Raw genomic sequence first — 13,746 nt, 5'->3', positions numbered from 1 at the left:
ATATCATAACATATCAGATATGTGATTGGTTTAGTGGAGTTTTTGGAGGCTTAAAACAAAAAAAGGCACACTGATTACAAATTTAGTAATAATTAATTATGAAAGGCTGATATTTGATTATATCAAAATGTGTAAAATATTGGTGGGAGACTCAAAGATGTAAAAGGAATTCAAAGGTAAAGATTACTTTTTTCTACATTTTGAAGCATTTTTTGCTTCCCAATTACTTCCATTGAACTACTCTCTAACGTTTGGAGGTACAATGTGTATTTAGTAAACAGCAATGAACATTTTCTGGCGAAAGATCTCGTCAAAGTTTTACAGTCTGGAAGAAGAAAAGAAGGCTAGACATCCTAAACAATGAAGACAGAAGGTAAATTTATGTATATACTGAACATTACAAAAATATCAAGATTAACAAATGCATATTTTCTTAATTTTATTTGCCTTACAATACACAGTTGTTTTACCGGTAGTGGTCAGTGGTCCTTATCAAATCAAGCGAACTATACCTTTTGACAGTTTGACTTTCTGACCAATGAATTAATTTTTTTATTAATAAAAATGAATTTGAAGCATATAAACATCACTTGCTGATACAGCTGACCCCCCCTCCCGAAATATAAATGTATAAATGTCTATATAGAGATTGTATAAAATCTGTGCCATTCAGTAGGTTTACTTTTTATGATGTGCTGAGCTGCTGAGAGAGACTTTTAAGTGAACATTATTATCTTTATAATATAAATTTCCACTTCTGTCAGTTTTCATTCATTGTTTATCCTATTATTTCAATTCTTTATTGGCATTAGGCACATATTTTACAGAATTGTGTTGTTAAAATATTTAACTAGAGCAAGTTTGTTTCTATAAAAAAAGTGCATCAAACGTTTATAATGTGTGAGCACAAGCATAAAGTAGCTAAGTTTTTTAAATAGTATTCTGTATATCAGCAAAATATGGTCATGTGATGTTCATAAGCAGAAAATAGGAAAACACCTTTTTTGTTTTGATGTCATTGTTTTATTTAATAGCTTCTATCTTTTAAACTTTATATTTATTATATATATCCAAAACTGTACTATATGTATTGACAAAATAGATCTAGGTAAAGAATGCACTGGAAATATTGAGTTATTTTTGTTTATATAGACTCTTTCATTTGTCTGTGAAGTACCGGTACTGTATAATCTATAGTTCAATTTTGTGTGAATAAAAATCTTTTCAAATAGCAAACAGTTAAAAAATATATATGTACACTTGTACATATGTATTATTGTTAAAACAAAATTTAACTAGAGGAACTGTGAGCAATGAGCTCACTAAATGATACCCCCTGCCTCCCATATGGTTATAACTGATGACAAATCCATGTTTTACTGTGGCCGGGAAACCCAAAATATGTGTCGAATCAAAAAGTAAAATAGGAGGTGCACAATGCCAATATGTAATAAAGATTCTGTGAAAGGTTAATTAAATTTCACTCATTGCAGTGGTATAAGAGGAGTTGCGGATAATAAGAGATGGGTACCCTAAAGTGTAACAGACAGACGAACATACAGACAGATGGACGTACAGCTAGACGGACATACCAATTACAGTATACCCTACCACTTTTCAAGCGGAGGGTATAATAAAACCATATACATGTACATGTAGAATATTCACCTCTGATTTATAATGATATTTGTGTTATACACACTGACCATGTTTTATAATATTCTAAACAAATTATTTGATACTCAGGCAAATATTCACTACTGGTAAGATGATCACACACATGAACATGTCTGTGTATGAATGAAATGAATTTTCCTTTTGTTCATGTTCCTAGGAAAATAATTATTTTCATCATTTTTTAGCTCACCTCAACGAAGTTGGGGGGAGCTTATGTGATACCCTCGGCGTCGGCGTCGGTGTCGGTGTCGGCGTCGGCGTCGGCGTCCCAGGTTAAGGTTAAGTTTTTTGGAGCAGTTTTCTTTTTAATTACTTCTGTGTCCTATACTGATGAGACATGCATGGAAGATGCTTCAAATGTGTTTTATTGTACCAGTCAAAGTTTCAGATGCTGCAATTTCAGCAAAGGAATTACCAGGTTAATGTTTTTGGAGCAGGTTAACATTTTTGGTGCAGTTTTTGGTGTGGGTTTCATTTCCAAGTAACTATAAGCCCTATGTTGACCAAACTTGCATGGATGATACATCTAAGGATGCATACTACCGGGCTTGCTTCGGATGCTGAATCTGACCTACATTTTCCGGTTGAGTGAACAGGTTAAAGTTTTTGGTGTGGGTTTCATTTCCAAGTAACTATAAGCCCTATGTTGACCAAACTTGCATGGATGATACATCTAAGGATGCATACTACCGGGCTTGCTTCGGATGCTGAATCTGACCTACATTTTCCGGTTGAGTGAACAGGTTAAAGTTTTTGGTGCAGGTTTCGTTTCCAAGTAACTATAAGCCCTATGTTGACCAAACTTGCATGGATGATACATCTAAGGATGCACACTACCAGGCTTGCTTCGGATGCTGAATCTGACCTACATTTTCCGGTTGAGTGAACAGGTTAAAGTTTTTGGTGTAGGTTTCATTTCCAAGTAACTATAAGCCCTATGTTGACCAAACTTGCATGGATGATACATCTAAGGATGCATACTACCGGGCTTGCTTCGGATGCTGAATCCCACCTACATTTTCCGGTTGAGTGAACAGGTTAAAGTCTTTGGTGCAGGTTTCGTTTCCAAGTAACTATAAGCCCTATGTTGACCAAACTTGCACGGATGATACATCTAAGGATGCATACTACCGGGCTTGCTTCGGATGCTGAATCTGACCTACATTCTCCAGTTGAGTGAACAGGTTAATGTTTTTGGTGCAGGTTTCATTTCCAAGTAACTATAAGCCCTATAATGAGCAAACTTGCACGGATGATACATCTAAGGATGCATACTACCGGGCTTGCTTCGGATGCTGAATCTGACCTACATTTTCCGGTTGAGTGAACAGGTTAAAGTTTTTGGTGTAGGTTTCATTTCCAAGTAACTATAAGCCCTATGTTGACCAAACTTGCATGGATGATACATCTAAGGATGCATACTACCGGGCTTGCTTCGGATGCTGAATCTGACCTACATTTTCCGGTTGAGTGAACAGGTTAAAGTTTTTGGTGTAGGTTTCATTTCCAAGTAACTATAAGCCCTATGTTGACCAAACTTGCATGGATGATACATCTAAGGATGCATACTACCGGGCTTGCTTCGGCTGCTGAATCTGACCTACATTTTCCGGTTGAGTGAACAGGTTAAAGTTTTTGGTGCAGGTTTCGTTTCCAAGTAACTATAAGCCCTATGTTGACCAAACTTGCATGGATGATACATCTAAGGATGCACACTACCAGGCTTGCTTCGGATGCTGAATCTGACCTACATTTTCCGGTTGAGTGAATAGTTAAAAGTTTTTGGTGCAGGTTTCATTTCCAAGGAACTATGAGTTCTTTAATGACCAATCTTGCATAGATGATACATCTAAGGATGCATACTTCCAGGCTTACTTCGGATGCTGAATCTGACCTACTTTTTGTGGATGAGTGAAAATGTTAGTTTTGATGCATGTTTCATTTCCAATAAACTATGAGCCCTATAATGAGCAAACTTGCATGGATGATACATCTAAGGATGCACACTAATGGACTTGCTTCGGATGCTGAATTGGACATACATTTTTCAGATAATAGACAAGGTAAAAGTTATGGTTGCAGGTCTATTACCAAAAACTATAAGGCTTATATAACATTGTATAAACCAAACTTGCATAAATGCTGCATCAAGAGATGAAAACTCTCAAATTTGCTTCAGATGCTGGATTTTCATTACATTTTCATGAAGAAGAAGTAGTTTAAATTTTTTATGTAGGTCTATTTCAAAGTATCAGATCAAAATTGCTTTTAAAAATATTTTCATTTTTGGAATGTATACTTCTTGTTGGTTAATTGTGTGACTTTGCCTTACTTAAAGACAACATTCGTTGAGGTGAGCTCTGTAATCTCTGATTACCTATGTTTCATCAAAGGATTTACCATATAAGATGAATAAAGAAAAAGTAAGACCAGTAAACCAAAACAGGACCAAACAGGCCATGACTGAAGTTCAAGTGCATTCTGCAAGAAAGTGGACAGCCTAGATTTTGTTCTCTTCGAGGTAACCATTCTTAAAATATGAAAGTAAATTAAGGACAGATGATACAAACAAAAAATGGATGCCTGGATTGGTATATATTTTTTGGCATAATTTATTTGCAAATTAATGATGCTATTAATAAATTAATATTTCTATAATATTAAGAAATTGTAAACCTTCTGTGATGTTCAAAAGTCTGCCCTCTTGAAACTATCCTTATTAATCTATACAAAATTTTTTTACTTCAAATTCCATTTTTATGCAAATATGAATAAAAAGTACTCGAAGAAAGTTATTAATTTTAATGATTTAAACATTAGCCCAGTTGTTATTTTCAAATTCTTTGACAAAAGTTTGTTTGTATCATCTGTCCTTTAATTGTTAAAAAATATTTCAGTTTTATATCTAAATTTAAACCTTGCTTATTTCTTTTTTTTTAAACAAAATTTAATACCTGTCCAGTAACAGAAGAATTATTTTATTATACTAGAATAAAGAAAACAACTTTCTAAAGGATTACATACACATTTAATTAGCTTGAAATCAGTGTATATTGGAAAGTGCAGGAATTATTTACCATTGCAGGTTGAGAAGGGATGCCATATTTTAGGTTTGAAACCAGGCAAGTGAAAGCTGAATTCCAACCTACTTCAACATACTTGTACCCACTGTCTTCAAGATATCAGTGTTTGAGATGTCAAAGTTCAAATATAATAGGAACATGTTTATCATATTATGTGATGGCATCCTCAAATCTTATGCTGTATAACAATATGTTTTAGAACTTATCATGCTTTATCCTGTACCTTGCCAAAAAAACTCAACTCCGCATAATTCTCATTAACTAATTATCAGTGTTACTTGCGTATGTCAATGTAGGTCATTACTGGTACATGCCTGACCAACAAAAACTCTAAAATTGAAAAATCAGCGACAAGATTTTCAGAGCAGCAGAAACAGTAGAATTTGTCACGTAAATCTAATGAAATGTACCGTAGTTGAGAATACATGTACTCTAAATGTTGCATATATAAAAAATAAAAAAAGCGAAGTTCTCTTGTTTTCAGAATTTATATTTACATGTGAAAAAAAAGAAAAGGAGATTGATATAGTTGGTGTGATGAGATGTTGGCAGGAACCTAGTAAAATGAAAGGAAGAACTTCCTTAAAATGATACTTGTGGGGGACAGTGTCTCATGGGGGGGGGGGGGGGGCATTGTTTCAACTGACTTTACAGAATACGAAAGATCCATTGCAATCCTAATTATATTATATTCCAAACACTGTGTTTAAAGTTTTCCATTGTTGGATATTTATGTTTAAATCCAAGATAACTTACTCAAGAAGATGTGATTTTTTTTTAAACCAATGTAATTTTTCTCAAGTTTAAAGCCGTGTTTCATAAGTTTTAAAAGAAAAAATCAGAAGGGGGGGTGTAAATTTTTGACTTCATTCAAAGTATCTGTGGTGTGCAGTTGCCCATGAATTTAATAAATAAATAAAAATTCCTTAAGATTTCACAATTGCCCGGTTCCCGACCAAGGCACAGACACGGATGCTAGAATAATTTCTATATGCAATCAGCACTTATCCGTAGAGCTCAAAGAGGATGACATTTTTAGGTCACATCCCATTGGTAAACCCAACAAAGACGGCAATATTCAAATTATATGTCGCTTTAAAAATTGGAAAGTAAAAAATAAAATCTACACAGCCAAACGAAAGCTAAAAGGCTCTACGATATTCATAACCGAAGACCTTACTAAATACAGACAATCAATTGTCAAAGAACTGGCAAGTGCGAAACGTGCTGAGAAAGTACATTCCTTTTGGACAAGCGATGGACGGATATTTACCCAGTTGTGCGAAAAGGGTCGCAAATACATGATCCAGTCTATTAGAGATTTGTATGAACTGGTCCCACCACAGTCCTATCCACCAGAGGATGTTATTTCTGAGGACATGTAAGTCCGGTACCCATTAACTATTAAGTGGTGTTTCAATTCATCAATAAACTTGAAATCAAAAGTGTTTAAAGCAATCTTAAATTTAGACTTTTCAAATTAATAATAACTATTAATTCATATCAGTATGGACTATTTAAGATATTTCTTGTTTACCTCTAAACTCTCCCATTATAATTACAGTATGACTACTGTTACTTGGAAAATCTTGTACATAGTACATTTACTTTTATTGTCATTCAACAATGCATCTGTCACTACGCGCCATGTTTTGACTAGTGACACAGAGGTGCCATTTTCCTCATGCTTGTTCACAATTTTTATTTTGTTTCCTTCATTATTGTTCTGTTCTTCTTTGTTTTTTGATTTCTTTCTACGCAAACTTTTTTTCAACGTTTTTTCGTTTTTATTTTTAACCAAAGGTCATACAAACAAATTTGCATGTTTACTTATTATATGTCTCCTTGTGGCTGGTTCAAATATTGCTTTATACGTCTCTCTATGTCTTGAAAATGGCTAATACAATAGAACAATATCGGGCCGCAATCGGACTTTTCTATTGTAAGTGTAGATGTACATCAAAATCACTGCTATTTTATGTACTAAGATTTAATGATTTTGTTTATTTTTTTATTGAGTGTCTTTCTTATATTTGGAATAATACCAAATGCTTACTGTCAAAATGGGCACAAGAAACTATTTTTTTAAATTATGTGTTACAAATTATGTACTTCCTTATATTGTTGTCAGGCGACATAGAGACAAATCCGGGGCCATCTCAAAGTATACAATCCACTCTAGACATTTTTCATTTAAATGTAAGAAGTATTAGAAACAAGTTTGATAAGTTTCTGAGTATTGTGTCAGATTTCGATATTTTATGTTTCACAGAAACCCATCTTGATGCTAACATTTTAAACGAAGACATTCCTATTGACGGATATAATTCAATTTTTCGTAAAGATAGAAACTCACATGGGGGCGGTGTAATTATATATGCATCTGACTCGTTGCGCACTAATAGACGCCTTGATCTTGAACCGGTGAACCTTGAATGTGTATGGGTAGAAATAAGCGATCCTATCTGCAACATCTTGCTCTGTTGTGTGTATCGTCCTCCTAACTCCGGTAATTCTTTTTGGAAAAAGTTCGAATGGTCTCTTGAAAAAGCTGTTGATATATCCGATAGAATTTTAGTCATAGGTGACCTAAATGTAAACTTTCTAAATCTTCAAATCACACATGTAGTCAATGAAATTCTTTTAAAATACTCCTTTCAAAATACAGTATACGACGCTACTAGAGTCACGAAAAACACGAAATCTCTCATAGACCCAATTCTTGTCAGCGAAAATTTACATGCCGATGTACTGGACTCTGGGACAATAGATGTAGAACAATCTCTTAGCGATCACAAAGGCACATATATATATCTTAAATCACATACAGTACAAACACAATCATATGAAAGGAAAATATGGCTATATAAAAATGCAGATTTTGAGACACTAAACACACTCATACGCAATACAGATTGGAATGCACTTATTAATGACGCTAAAGATATAGATCAGGCGGAGAGTAATTTCTCAACAAGTTTTTTAAACCATGTCAAAAATTGTATTCCCGAAAAAACAGTAACTATTAGGCCTAAAGATAAACCTTGGTTCGATTCCGCATTGCGAAAAACGGTTCGACAGAGAAATCGTGCAAGAGATAAAGCCCACAAAACAAAAAAAGAATCAGATAAGGATAAGTTTAAAAAACTACGTAACAAAGTAAATAACATGAAAAAAGTAGCAATGGCAAACTATTACAACAATATTGAGACCAATCTTATCGAAGCAAGTATCAAAAGTTCTAAAATTTATTGGAAATTATTAAAAGATGTTTTTAAAACCAAGGTTAGGTCCGATATTCCACCGCTGCAGGACACTACAGAAAATGGAAATATACATATTACTTACAGCGATATTGACAAGGTTGAAGCGTTAAACAGCTATTTTGCTTCGATTTCGTCTTCGCATGATGTCGAACCTGAATTACCTGCCTTTTCTTTATTGTGTAATAGTGTTCTTAATAGCATTGAATTAGTTGAGCAGGACATTATTGATATAATTTCTATTCTCCCTGTGAACAAGGCCATAGGACCTGACAATATCAGTCATAAAATGTTGAAAGCTACCATTTTTAGCGTCTCTTTTCCTTTGTGTATTTTGTTTAACAGATCTTTAAGGGAATGTGTATTTCCTAAACAGTGGAAGGTAGCTAATGTACTTCCTTTATTTAAAAAAGGTGACCCATCATTATTATCAAATTATAGACCTGTGTCATTATTAAGCTGCGTAGGCAAAATTATGGAGCGAGTTATTTTCAAATATGTTTATAATTATTTTCATTCTAACAATCTTTTTTATAAATATCAGGCTGGCTTTTTACCAGGCCATTCAACTGTTTATCAATTTATTGAGACATACGATTACATAGCTAAAGCCATTGATGAAGGAAAACACTGTTGTATGGTTTTTTGTGATTTGTCTAAGGCATTTGATCGGGTGTGGCATAAAGGTCTTCTCTTTAAGCTACAAACATATGGTGTTAGTGATAAGTTATTACTATGGTTTCAAAGTTATTTAGATTTAAGGACACAAAGAGTATTGCATAGGAATACTATGTCTAGTTTTAAATCTTTACATGCTGGAGTCCCCCAGGGGTCTGTATTGGGACCACTTTTATTCTTGATATATGTCAATGATGTTGCTGAAAATTTGTCGACCTTAAGCAGATTATATGCTGATGATAATTCTTTACAGAAATGTTCAGAAAATGTACATGATATTCAATTAGGTTTAAATAATGATTTAAATCAACTTGAGCGGTGGTCTAAACAGTGGCTATTGAAATTTAATCCTACGAAAACCAAAGCTGTATTTTTTAGTACCAAGAAAAATGTAGATTTACCATTGCTCAAATTTCAAGATTGTGACTTAGATTTTGTATCATTACATAATCACTTAGGTATTCTCTTTTCAAACGACCTCACTTGGTCAGCGTACATTGATTCTATCGTGACCAATGCATATAAAGAATTAGGTCTACTTAAAAAACTGCAATTCAGGGTCAGTGCTAAAACTTTATCTCTTTTATATACTTCTTTTATAAGACCTCAGTTAGAATACGCAACTGAAGTTTGGTGTGGGTGTTCTAGTCAAGATTCCGAAAAATTAGAAAAATTACAACTTGCAGCGGCAAGAATAGTCACTGGTTTAACTTCATTAGCATCGCGAGATTCTCTCTATTTTGAAACTGGTTGGGAACCACTTGCTGTAAGACGAATGTCCAAAGTTAGAACAACTATGTATAAAATATATTATAACATGGTACCCGAGTATCTGAGAGAAATATTTCCAAATATTCGATCACAAGAATCAAATTACGTAACAAGACAGTCACAAAATTATTGCATCCCGAAGTGTAGATTAAATATATATAAATCATCATTTGTTCCAATGGCAATAAGGGAGTGGAACTCTTTGTCTCTTGAAACAAGACAATCTACTACTATAGGTTCCTTCAAAAACTGTGTAAACTCTCATAGAACACCTACCCCGTCCTTTTTTACTTTTGGTGATCGTTACTGGAGTGTAATTCATACTAGATTAAGACACAATTGTGTTCTAAATAAAGACTTATTTAGGTGTAATATTATTGACAGTCCATTATGTACTTGTGGAAAAATAGAAGACGCATATCATTTCTTTTTCTCTTGTGCGAAATACAATACTCCAAGGAACGACCTGTTTAATGCTATTTTTAGAATGATTAACTTAAGTATTGTAGACACTCATGTTCTGTTATGGGGAGATAATACGATCAGTATTTCTGAAAATGAAAGTTTATTCTTGAATGTGCAATTGTTTAAGTATTTTGATTCGTTTGTACATACTACATAAATTTAAATTCTGTACATGCATTACCTATGTTAAATAATCTTAATGACCTTTGGTTCAAGTGTAAATTAATTTTTGAACAATTCTTTGTGTAATTAATTGTTATTAAGGAGAGGACGTTCTGAGTATTAAGTACTTGTGTCCAATCCTTTTGTTATAACATCTTAACAATAAAATATGTTCAAACCAATAAATAATTATACAAAGTAACAAGTTGAAATGAGTAAAATATTATGAATGTCCTGCTTGTTTTAGTTTCATTTCAGAATTTTTCAAGTTTGACCAAATCTTGAAAAAGTAAAAGCCACAAGGTTTTGCAATTATTTGACATAGCATTACAAAATGCATTATATTTTTGCAACATCATAAAGATGCAAATTTAAGATGCCAAAAAATTTAGTTCACATTCACATTTAACTCATTACACAGGTTTTATAAAAGAGTAAATAAGTGTAGTTTTGGGAATTACGTTAAACGCAGCCATTTTGGTTAAAAATCTGGTATTCCTGTCTCCATGGTAACAAATCTTGCATTCCTGTTTCCATAGTAATAGAGAATGGATAGGGAAAATTTTATTTCATATTAGTTTCAATCTAAGGGGATAGTTTCAGGAAACTTGAAACATGCCCTGGTTAGTCTACATGCACTTCAAAATTGTCAATTTTACAGAAGGGGGGGGTATTTTGTGCAGGTGTTCACAGTTCTCTTATCTAAGAACATATTTACATGTATTAATGCTCTTGGAAATGGGATGTGAATATTTTTACATGACACTTCTCCTAGATATGGACTAATTTTACTGTAAATGACATCAAAACAGGTAGAAAGGAACATTTCTTTTCTATATGAACTTAATGAAATGTGCATATGTTCCTTGAAATATGGAAATTTTGCAGATTTTGGGTAATTTTTCATCAGCTTTTTAAAAAAAATGTTGAAGTGTCCCATAAATATTTTAATGTGTTTAAACTAACTTATGTACCATCTATACAATGCACTGTTTCCTGAATTTCAAATCAGTGTGCAAAGTATTAAAAAATCGCTTTGAAAAAGGGTCTAAAATGGTAATTTTCTCAATTTGGCAAAATGCCAAAATCCCCAAAGCTAAGCGTTGTTAAGCCATTATGTAGAATTACAGTTTTTAAAAAATTATGTTGTTATACTAGAGAGGAATAATGGTAGTTTTGAAACAAAAGTAGATTTTCCCATTCTCTTGTTTCTTTTAAGTGCATTTTTATTCTGTAAAACCTACAAAATCACGTTTTTTGGTCAAATTTTAGGAAGAATTTCCAGGGGAAAAAATAGGTGCTGTTACCATGGCAACGAGACATTTTTTGAAATAAAAAAATTTAAAACCGTTAATGATGTGACAATGTGAGTACACACAAAAAGTTTCATAGAAATTGAAAATGTAGCGTGGCCAAGCATTATTGATATTGTTTGATAATTACAGAGAATTGATATTAAATACTCTCGCATAGATCAGAAGAAAACACTTCATTCGAAATCGGATTGTAAAAAAGCAACTTCCATTCTCGATAACATTCAGCTTAGCATACATGAAGAGATAAAGAGTACAGAAAACCAAGAACACGATGAATATTCTATGTGCATAGTAATGATATGCGCAGCTGTATGCGCAGTAAAATTGTTTGTGTAATTTTTAGTTTCCTCTGCTCGTGCAATTTTCGATTTTTGTTTGTGCATATTAAACCCTTTAATCGTGTAAAAAATTTCGGATTCGTGTATTTTTCGTTATGTCTGTGTTACAATCTTTCAAACTATGTGCAATTTTTACCGATACGTGCATTTTTATTTTACTCGTGTAAATTTTTCTTCTAGTTCGTGTATAAAATCGTGATCGTTGTGCAGAAAATAATTTTGAACCAATCGGCGTGCCATAGGTAAGAATTAATTTTTTAACTTAATTTATTGTCCCCTTGATTTAAATTTTATGTCATTCCTACTATAAAGATGCTTAAATTTTACTTCTAAGACACCTAGATCGTTTTTTTTTTTTTTGGATGAAAAACCGCACAATTTGGGCGGCGGAGCAGAGATATTAACAGGTTCGATTTGAGAAGACTTTTAAGTTTTTAAACTGATAGATTATAATTCTAAAAATGTTTTCATGATTATATCTATTCATATGTGATAAAATTAGGTAAATAGCGATGGTGATAACTAACGCTCTCAGATGTCATACAGGATTATATGACGAAATAATATTACAAATGGGTAAAAATTCGGTCAATGTTTAACAGTTACAAAATATTTATTATATTGTTCAAATTTACATATTTTTCCCTTTTATCATATATTTAATTCCCAAACGTTTATTTTTCTTTGTAATTTACGGCGCCGCTGGAGGGCCAGGTAAAAAAAATATTTTTATTTGTTCGGACAAATTAAAAATTCGTTCGGACGAATTAGTTATTTATTTGGACGAATTAGATATTCGTTCGGACAAATGAGAAATTCGTTCGGACAAATTAGATATTCGTTCGGACAAATTAGAAATTCGTTCGGACGAATTAGTTATTTGTTCGAACGAATTAGATATTCGTTCGGACAAATTAGAAATTCGTTCGGACGAATTAGAAATTTGTTCGGACAAATAAGTTATTTGTTCGGACACATTAGAAATTTGTTCGGACAAATAAGTAATTTGTTCGGACGAATTAGATATTTGTTCGGACGAATTAGATATTCGTTCGGACAAATAAGAAATTAGTTCGGACAAATTAGAAATTCGTTCAGACAAATTAGACATTCGTTCGGACAAATTAGACATTCGCTCGGACAAATTAGATATTCGTTCGGACAAATTAGAAATTCGTTCGGACGAATTAGTTATTTGTTCGGTCGAATTAGTTATTTGTACGGACGAATTAGAAATTCGTTCGGACGAATTAGTTATTTGATCGGACAAATTAGAGAAAATGTGAACAACTGTCAGGACACCGCAATTAATGTACGATTTGCACCAACACGTTTCATTTTATTTTTATTCTTTGCAAAATAACTTTAACGAACAACATTATCATTAAAAATTTTGAAGATAAGTCGTTTTAATGTTGATCTCTTTCTTATAATTTTTATGTACATATTCACTACCCTGCATTTATTAATCATGACATGTAAATGATTTTTGAAATACATTTCTGATACATATGTGGCTGAAATATCTCCGATTCGGCGTAAAACATTCAGTGAAACAATCTGGTACATAAAGGGGAATTATAAAAAAAAAACACCAACCCCTTCTAAGAGGAAAATACATCATGAATGAATGAATGTCAAAATATTTTCAAGTAACAACCCCCCCCCCCTCTATTTAAAAACGATCGTCTTTAATCATTGAGAAGCTTAACTTGCATTAAATTATTATGTGTTTTTAAATTTTTACTGCACTTTCTAGGACCGTACATGTTTCATCTATTTTTTATCCTTTTCCCGGAAAGGGGAGTGTGTTTAATTTGGGCAATATTACACCTGCATGTTTTAATTCATGCGCTTTTCTGATATTTAAATATAAAATAAAATTTATATAGATACTTAATAATAGTTTTTAAAGATCTTAGAAAGAATCCATTGGAGATGGACTTTTGAGATTCCCTCTTTTTGTTCCTATATCACAAAATACTTAAATGTG

The 13,746-nt window shown here is 32.8% G+C and overlaps 1 long non-coding RNA gene across 1 annotated transcript; it reads left to right on the top strand.

The window, feature by feature from the left end:
• The first annotated feature begins 270 nt into the window (after positions 1 to 270).
• LOC134229764 (uncharacterized) lies at positions 271 to 5,193 on the top strand. The gene is made up of 3 exons (XR_009984229.1): positions 271 to 373; positions 4,071 to 4,198; positions 4,763 to 5,193. It is a non-coding gene; the product is annotated as an uncharacterized LOC134229764 (long non-coding RNA).
• Positions 5,194 to 13,746: the final 8,553 nt, after the last annotated feature.

This window comes from Saccostrea cucullata, unplaced genomic scaffold (assembly GCF_032062105.1).
Source record: "Saccostrea cucullata isolate Sc308-1 unplaced genomic scaffold, CSIRO_AGI_Scuc_v1 ctg14668, whole genome shotgun sequence".
Taxonomy (NCBI): domain Eukaryota; kingdom Metazoa; phylum Mollusca; class Bivalvia; order Ostreida; family Ostreidae; genus Saccostrea; species Saccostrea cuccullata.
Note: the sequence above shows the minus strand (reverse complement) of the source record. Positions and strands in the feature narration are given on the sequence as shown.